At 33.5% G+C, this 9,895-nt stretch overlaps 1 long non-coding RNA gene across 1 annotated transcript; it reads right to left on the bottom strand.

Moving 5' to 3' along the window:
- Window positions 1-2,218: 2,218 nt before the first annotated feature.
- LOC109448487 (uncharacterized) lies at window positions 2,219-9,631 on the bottom strand. Its single transcript, XR_012491338.1, has 3 exons — window positions 9,409-9,631; window positions 5,313-5,445; window positions 2,219-2,486 (listed from the first exon to the last, which is right to left on the bottom strand). It is a non-coding gene; the product is annotated as an uncharacterized LOC109448487 (long non-coding RNA).
- Window positions 9,632-9,895: the final 264 nt, after the last annotated feature.

Raw genomic sequence — 9,895 nt, 5'->3', positions numbered from 1 at the left:
GTAAACTGAAACCATCAATTGATATGTAAATTATATGAATCATGAGAGATTTCAATGGAAACTCATGTTATCTCATACTGCACAATATTTTTTGAGCTGAAAAATAAGCTGGATATGAGCCTCCCTCTGGAGCAAAATAAATATACTTATATAGCAATGTCTTGAATAACAATGATGAAACGTATAGTTTTAGTTTTATGGATATTATAACAATTCTGTATCAGAAAGGGGATGACTTTTGTAATAAGTAGGTTTATTTAAAATGATTCATATTTGAGGAAAAGCTGAAAAAGAACCCAACCAATAATATAATTATCGGGAGGTCCACTTAGATCCTGCAAGAAAAATTAGACAATTGTGGGAATGGATGCATTATATATGCCTCAGTTCATTCTTTATGAGCATTACTTATCAGATAGGAGCTTACTATATGATTTGGGTAGTTCCAGGTTATATTCCCTTGAAAGAGCCTAGAGTAGGGCACAAGCATTACATAAATAATGTGGGGAGCACCCATATATATCAAAGATCAACTGAAGTAAGTTAACATTTATTTTTGAAAATGCAACTAGACTAGATTGCTGTGTGTTATGTGCTGAGTTAAAATAAATAAGTAAAATGTGTATTTGATTTATAAATTATAAATTGTAGGACCCTGTGGAAATATGTTATCTTTAGGTTATTTTCTGCTGAATATTATTTAATTCATGAGACCGTTCAACAATTTATATCTAGGAAAAATGATAACATACAATTCAATGCCAGGTAATTTGGTTGTCAACATCAGGTTATAGGAGATCAAGTGTTTGTTATCAATCAAAAAAGTTCATTATCTCTAGAGAGCAGACAACTGCCTGTCATGTCTTTGTTTTTGAGTAGTGTGGAATTTTTTTTTAAAAAAGGCATTAAAAGGTATAGTATAGTTAATGCATAAACCAGTACATAGTTATTTACTCTCACTCTCATGTATTATGTACATAATTAATTGTATGTGCTGTATTTTTATACGACTGGCAGCACAGTAGGTTTTTACACCAGCATCACCACAAATACATTAGTAATGCATTGTCCTACGGTATTGCAATGGCTATGACTCACTGGGCAATAGGGATTCTTCAGCTCTATTATAATCTTACATGATCACCATCGTATATGCAGTCCATCATTGACTGAAATGTTGTTATGGGGCACATGACTGCATATAACATTTTGGAAAAGGCAAAAGTATGGAGATGGTATCAAGATCCGTGATTGCTGGATGTTAGGAGGGAAGGAGGAATGACTAAATGGAGAACATTGAATTTTTAGGGGTGTGAAAATGTCCTGCATGATACTATCGTGGTGGATATATGTCATTAGCATTTGTCCAAACCTATAGAATAACGAGAGCAAGAGTGAATTCTAATGTCAACTGTGAGCTTTCGGTGATACTGATGTTGTCAGTGGAGTTTCATCAATTTTAGCAAATGTATGTCTCTGATGTTGATAATGGGAGAAGCTATGCATGCCTGGGGTCAGGGTGTATGTGGGAAATCTAAGTACCTACTGCCCGATTTTGCTGTGAATCTAAAACTGTTCTAAAAACTAAAATAATAATAATAATAATAATAATAATAATCATCATCATCATCTAGTAAAACTCTTAAAAAGTATTTTTTATAAACACACACACATTTAAAACATTTTTCTAACCAATAGATGATTTAATATAGTATACTGATATATAAAATATTATACTGATAATTGCATATCCCATTGTTACATAAAATTGTAAAGCTATACGGTAGATAAAAGCTAAATTTCAAAAAATTGAAGTTTAGATGTTATTTTTAATTGAGTATGAATATGAACTTCACTCCTTACCATATATCATGACATAACATATATTCAGTATTACATTTATAAATTTTGAAGAAAGCACCTCATTAACAATGATGTACCTGATTTCCATGTGTACCTTATTTACAAATCTGGTACACACATATGGCAAATTGTTGTTTCAAGTCTGCTACAACGAGACTGGTTATCAATGGTAATTCAGAGATTTTTGTCAGCGGGGAATAATGATTCTTTGATTATATGTTAAACATAAATAATTGCAGTTTCTAAATCAATGGTCTGAAAAATATCACATTAATAAATGAATAAATAACTTCTTAAAACAGATGGTCATAATCAAATAATGAGGACGAATATTGTGTAAATGCCATTTGGAAAGAGTCGTAAAGATAAATGGATCAAAGTAAAGTTACCTATAAAATTACCTATATTTTACCTGTAAATTCTTTTTAAGCTTCTTATTTAAGCACTTCTGCTCTTTTCTGTTTTATGTTGCATATCTATGTTTGCATGCATTTTTTCAAGTGGAGGTGGTTTGTTGTCTTATAAAAGGTCTTGGCAGAGTGAGGAAATTTGCGTCTTTAATTTACTCTCTTATATTGACTAAAACTAGTTACTCTGAGAGCTCTCGACCTTGGCTTCATCAACTGTAAAACAAGAAATTTGTATTATATAGTTTCTGAAGTCATTTCTACTGTTACAGTTCTGTGACTTCTATGGATTTATATTTGATTCCTTAAGTAGTAAAGAAGTCATTGAGAATCACTTGAGGAAAGCATTTTTTTCTCTCCTCAATCTAACTCCTTTTGTTGTCCTGTTTTTTTTACCCTCAAACACTCAAATGTTGAGTAATTAGTACAATGTCATTAGTTTTCGAAACAGTGTGTTTCTCTTCTTTTTCTTTTCTATTTTAAATTCTACCTATGTATCAAAGAACCTTAACAACATTTATCAGATACTACCAAAATATAACACCAGAGAAGTAGCTATCATATTTTCACTGCCAAGTGTCTTCCAAGCACTGTGCATGGCACATGTAAACCTCATATATAATTCTTACAGCCTCCCTGAAAGAGTAATATGTATTTACACTCTAAAAATTAAGAAATCAAGACTGGAAAGAGGTTAAAATTATGCCCAGAGCCAGACATCATTAAATTGCAGGGACTGATTTAGACTTAAGCCTGCCTAATTCAAAAGTTATGTTTCTTCCTACTGTACCACACTGAATATAAGAGTCACTGTTACAAAGTGAATGCTTAAATAGTCTCAAGGCATTTGTCAAGTAAAGGATGTTAAGGCAAATCATTTACTTTTTATTGATATAGCCAGTTTATTTTATTTTTGGATGTCACTGGATAATTGTAAATGTGTCTTTCATCCAGGCCAAACTAGGTTATAAGCTCCTTGAGAGTAGGAACCAGGGTTATCAGGATGATTTCCTTCATTCTCAGTACCTGGCCTATTAACTTCCACTCAGAACCTCTCTCTAAATACCAGTTTATACTGAATTGAAGACTGTGCTAACTCCTTTTGATTATTTATTATATGTGTTTTAAAATAAAGCTATTATTGAAGGACTTATTATTGTTTAAAAGAAAATACTTGACTAATGAAGATATTTGTTACAAATCATCATTGAAAGAACATTGGTTTGAGTTAATGGGATGTAACACTCAATATTGTCTACAATGTGAGAAAAGTCTTGGGTCCACGGGGTGTAGTTTCACATGTATTATATGACATCATGGACAAAATGGTGTTAAACCTATGTTCCCTATCTAAAATCGTGTGCCTTTAAACCAACTCTGAAATAACCAATGGCAATGTTTCAGTAAATGCAAATAGATACATAATACTTTGTTGAATTTATTTTAAGAAATGGGGATGAAGAAACTGGAAAAGATAACTTCTAATATCTCAGAAAATTCTTACATTGAGTGACTTAAGGCCTTTGATTTTTAATTTACGAAGTTCACTATGAAACATGTAGCAAGAAGAAAGTTATATTCACAACATAGTGCTGACAGTAGTATGAAAATTATGTCAATAAAGATTTTTTTTTTAAAGACTTCTATTTTAGCAAAGGGAAAAAATTCAAAAATATATAAGTAAATCATTCCTTTCGAAAGGGGAACCCCATAAATGAGTAATAATACAAAAAGTAAGTTCATGAAATTCATAAAATTGAATTTTATGAAGCAGTTAATTCAATAAGTTAAACAAGAAACAGTTAATTCAATAAAGTAAACAGTTAATTCAATAAATTAAATGAAATACTGTGTGAGACAATTGTTTAATTAAAAATTATATAAGTGATAAATCAACTTCATGTATCATTTTTCTTACAAGAAGTTATTTTACATCAGTGATTCTTTAAGTTTCAATTTCTCCATTTGTGACTAAAAATAAACAAATAAAATATTTTTGAAGGAAATAGCATGTCTTGAAAAGAAAATCAAGTAGAAATCAGTAAGGTATTGTTTTTCAAATGCAAGCAAAAGTTATTTGGTGAATAAGGAATGAAAATATCTCTCTCGTTTGTCTTTTTATTCTCTCATTTGCTTACTAAATATTTGACCATTTGCTATTTGGAAGTCCTTTATTAGTACCTTTAGATACATTATGTTGAAAATTGACATTTTGTCATCTGGTGTTTGTCACTAAAGCTCTAGATACTGCTTGCAGGGTGAAGAATTGTTATGGCTGTGGAGCTTTGGCGAAAGCTTTGCTTTCCTCACTGAGGTGGAAAAGAAGGTCACCGACGGGGAAATTATTTTAATGATTTATCATGAACTTGAAATTGTATACGGTGGGCGTAAATGAGTCGTGCCTATCAAAACGCAATAAGATCCATGGTTTTCGTTTCCAGTGTGTTGAATGACTGTAGGAGTTGGGGTACTGGAGGGAGAAACCAGAACAGTAGGAGGGGGCTGTCAGTCGAATGTATGAAACTGAGATTATGGGGGGAGAGTGTTGAAATATTATAGAGAACAAGAATGGGCTTTGATAAGTTAGTGGGTAACTGAGTTCATGTAGAGCACAAGATTACTGGAGGAGAAAAAGGAAAGGAATTAAGAATTCAAGTTTTGGAAGAATCTGCCTCTTTGATTTTGAAATCTATATTTCTATAAAACTCTTTCTTCACTTAAACTCTGAATGGTAAATATGCAACCTCTCATTCCTAATTTTGGTTGTATCTACTATTTGTGCAATATATATATATATATATATATATATATCTATATATATATATATATATATATATATATATATAATATATATTTTAATATGGTGCTGCATGCATATTTCCTTCCAGGTAAACTCAGAATAATTTCTTGTACAAACTATCGTCCATATTGAGTGCCAGCGTTTTTCTCATGCCTAGCTTCTACGTAATGATTCCATGGCTACTGACAACACAGCTTCCTTGCCTGTTACCTGCTGTTTTTTTCCAGGGAAGATGAATTTACCTCTGCAAAGTCTGAACGTGGAGACGAATGAGTTCACATTCACTTAGGAACCATGATCCACATGAAGAACCAGCCTGCCATTCTTTTAGATCAAGTCCTCTGCCATTAGTTTTGCTTCTTCTTTTTCAAACATCTGAAAAGTTTAGACCATATGCTTATTAGACGGCTTCTCAGATACTCAGTTTTAAGAAATAATGTGTACATGGTAGCCAAAGTCATTTACCAGGAGAAAGAAGGCTGAGTGCGAGATCCAGTACTAAGGTTTGGAATCTGACGATACAAATGGACAGAATGCCATCTTTGGTGGACTTCTTTGCCTGTGACATAGTATTTTTTTTTCACACTTTTTTTCTTTACATTTTTTCACCAAGGTCTTAAAAACCTTTACATCTAAACACTGCCTTTAAAATTTGTTTAAAATGTACCACTTTAAAATGTACTACAGTGCCTGCTAAGAATGAGCAACTTCTTCCCCTGATCACCTAAGTTCTGATATTTTCCGGATATTTCTTTTCAACATGTCTGAATGTTCTCCATGGGTGAAAGAAAAGTGGATAGGCTTAGACATAAAATTACATAATTATTCACATATGGTACTTTATCCTTCTTATCTGTGTAAATGTTTTAGCTCAGTTAATAGTCCCTTTTCAGAATCTGTACAAAGCACAAGACCTTGAATATCACAGGCACTCAACAAATACTTTGTGTGAATTAATGTGAGATCACTGTGAGCCTCAGAATATCAAGTCTGTTGATATTGTTTAGTGTAGATAACAAGGCCAAGGGTAAATCTCACTTGCATTGGGAAATAATCAAGTAGACGTCTTTAACTCCTTCCTATGTTTGATCACATGGTCTCTCTCTTAAATTTTGGTACAGTCTTCTGAGATTGGGTTTCCTGGTACTCTAGACTCAACACTTGTTCCTTTCAAACAAAAATAAAAATAAATGTATACAGAACTCACAATTCCATGTCATTAATTGTTAGAAAAATACATGTATTTTGTGAACAAATTCACAACAAAATGGAGAGACTGAAAGCGGAATTAATGCCTAAAATTTGGAGGTTTTTTGATATTAGATTAATTAAATTTCTGAGAGTACCAGACCCTCTTATTTTTTAGTGCCTGATGCAGTCATATCTTCCATATACCTCTCTGAAAACCCAGTGATATAATAAAAGTCTTGCATTTGATTGTTAAGATAAAGTATTGATCTATTTAATTACAGCATGTATTAGAAGCTGAATTTATAAATATACCAGATATTTTTTAAACAAGTCAATTCTATCCTTAATTACAAGAAACAGTTTTATAAATATACAACAGTCATGTCATATAGTTTAAGAGACCTTTAAGTAAACTAATGATGAAATTATTATCTTAAAACATGGGCAAAAATGTAGCCATCTAAGTCTCAAAATTAGCTTAAATATTAGATTTTTTGTATTATTCCAAATTTGAGTGTTCTTGACATACTGGTATACTCTAGTTGCTTATAGTTTCCTGGTCTCCCATCTTTTATAGCAAAGATGTCACCCACTTTTTTTATGCACCTGGACTTAGAGTATGTACTATTTGACTTAAGTTATAGAAGATTAGCTTTCTCAGTAAAACTACTGGGATAGGATTGGGGAGTCAGTCTTCAGCATCAATAATAGAGTCCTCTATCTACACTGAAGCCATTCAGAATCAAACATTCATGTTTAAAATATTTAACCTCAAACTATAGTATGAAATGGAGTTCATGGGGGTGGTATCACATTGCAGTGTAGGCCTGGTACTCCCCCTGGTTTAGGTGCGATGACATATCCTCACTCAGTCCCGCATGGTCTGAATTTAATCTGCCAGCTCTGGCCACCTGGCAAAATACTGTCAACAATAAACAAAAATGGACACAAGTTCCAGTGGTAAGGATAGGGTTTACCCAGTAATAGTATTGCAATAGGAAAGAGGGTCCAGTGTAAATTGAACCCAAATCTGTGAAACAAAATGCTGGGAACTTTAAGTCTGGCATGTGCTACTAACAGAGAGATGCTGATAGTTGTTAAGGAGGGTTAGTCCACCTGATTAGACCACTTGCACTTGTTAACTGCTGCTCATCCAGAGAAGAAATAAACCATCTCTAGGACAGAAAGCAGTGGTGTAAGTCGAAGAGAGGAGCCTTACCAAGTTAGGCCCTGTTCTCCCACAGGGACTGGGAGAGAGAGTCTGAGAGTTACCTCCCTAAAAGTTTGCATTTCAAAGCGCCAACTCTCTCAGGTCCTTGAGGAAACAGTTTTGGGTGGTAGATATACATCTCAAAGGGCAGAAGAAGAATTTTAAATTGCCAGATTTCTAAAGTCACTTCTCTAAAAGGAGTTTGGGGACTTCTCAGGCTATCAGGAAGATTTATTGGGAATAAACAGTAAATATTCCTGACAGCATTGAGCTTTCTCAGGCATGCATTTGGGGCTGGGGGGATGGGGTCATCCTAGGGACAGGTTTTAAGCTGCTAGAAGCCATGCTGCACTTTGCTCAAGTCTCTTAGTACAGAGGTTTGAACAGAACTCATCTGCCGAGAGTTCTGCAGTTCTCAGCGTTATTAGCCTTGGCTGGATTGTTTTCTCTTTCATTACATTTGATTTGACTGATTTAACTGATGTATCTCAACTGTAGTTATATATTACAACTACAAAACACAAAGTGAAGGTGGTGGATTAAATATAAAGTGATGTATTTGTTAATACATTATGCAACAAAGTCTAGTGATTCCACACCAGGTACCATTTTTCCCCCATTTTCTCACTGGTTTATTTGTTTGATTAAACACTGCGTTGATTAAATTATCATTCTTTAATCAAAATTGTGTAAGCTTATCTATGTTTTTCATGCCACTGTGTATCAGTGTGTCCCAAAGGACATGTCTTAGTCTAGTGTTGGGGCCAAGATTTGAGCAAGGATAGTTCAGGACTCTGACCACAGGTCCAATGTTAAGTCATTGAGCAAACTGAAGAAATATCCTTAGCGTTTACGTCTCTGCTCTCCGGTCCAATAGATGAGTAGTGTTTAATTAAATAATCTCTATAAAACAGTTTTGGCCTCAAAACTCTGTGAATTTATGAGTCTAATTTAACTACTTTGTTAAATCTGTCTATAGGCCATAAAGTATACTAAAAGCTGTGTGGCATGCCAAAAGATGCAGCACTTTCTCAAACTTGAAAAAGTAAGTAAAGCATGATGGCTTTATGGAGGCGCCTTCTGTGGGAGTGAAGGGATATTTCTTACTTCAAAATAATTGAGATCGGTCGCAAGGATGCCCTAAATTCATTTAATTATTTGGAACATTTTTTTCTGCACTGCCCATATGTGACATAATTTATTTCAAGTCAGATATTTATAACCAGAATACATTATTCAGTCACTTGTTTAGTCACTCAGTTATTAATTTAATCATTTTTTTATTCCACAGCTTTTAAAAAATTTGTGGAAAGTCCCATCATATTTTACTGAATGAAGATATAGAACTTCGCAGCAATAATAATAGTCCATATTTTTTTGCAACTCTCTATAGTCAGGCATACAGGATAAATATTTGGAACATAAAATATGGACAATCACCAAATTGACTTCACTTTGTACTAGTCAGTTTTTAAATTGCCCAAATACGAAAGCTATATTTTAATGCTTTCATTTTTCAGTATTTGCCTCATCTGGCAAGTTTAAACATAAGTATATATTAACTAGATTTTATGTGTACATTTTTTTCTGATTAAAAAAGCCATACATATTCATTGCTGAGCATTAGAGAAATACTCCAATAGTATTTTTCTAATGAGAATATTTCCAAAGAAAATATGAATAAAAAGAGCATATTATAAAACATTAAAATATTTATATTATCTCCATTTCCAACGTAATGTTTTCAACTCAGAGATGCCATCTGCAGAACCCTGTTATAGATATACCATCTGCCCAAGAACCAGAACTAGAGTTGTCCTACTGAGTGATGTTAAAAGAACCACTGGCCCTCTAAAGCACACATAGGGTGTGTCAATCCATTCTATATATGGATGCCCAGAATTTGACACAGCTGTAACTATTTTATTTTTACTTACATGAATTTCTCAGTGTCCGTCTCTTTTCCAACATCAAAGCAACACCATTAAGCCCAGCAAGCTGTAATTCTCTCTCTTGGATCTTTCACTCCTCTTGGCCCTTTCTCAACGGTTTGGATGTTACTTGTCAATTAATATTCAGCTTCTTTTTAATCAACTTTTCATCCTTCCTTATAAACCAAGCCTTTTTGCGTATGATTCTCAGATCTGGACCATGGACAAAAGGTTTAATAACTGCTGTATTTTTTAAAAGGATCTGATGATGAATCCCCAAGTTTTCTATAGAGAGGAATGAGGTCATGAGACAAAGAAGAACAAAGACCTTTTCAGTGCTCAGGACAAGATGTAATTTCACCAGGAACTGAGTTCAAGGAGCTTCAGATAATTGTGTAAAGTGGAAAATACCAGTTCTACTTGCACATCTTCCTAACAAAAGTCTGAAGATGATTCGGGGTTTGTGATACTACACATTTCATTTAGGCAGATT

The sequence above is a fragment of the Rhinolophus sinicus genome, linkage group LG02, assembly GCF_036562045.2.
Source record: "Rhinolophus sinicus isolate RSC01 linkage group LG02, ASM3656204v1, whole genome shotgun sequence".
Lineage (NCBI taxonomy): Eukaryota > Metazoa > Chordata > Mammalia > Chiroptera > Rhinolophidae > Rhinolophus > Rhinolophus sinicus.
Note: the sequence above shows the minus strand (reverse complement) of the source record. Positions and strands in the feature narration are given on the sequence as shown.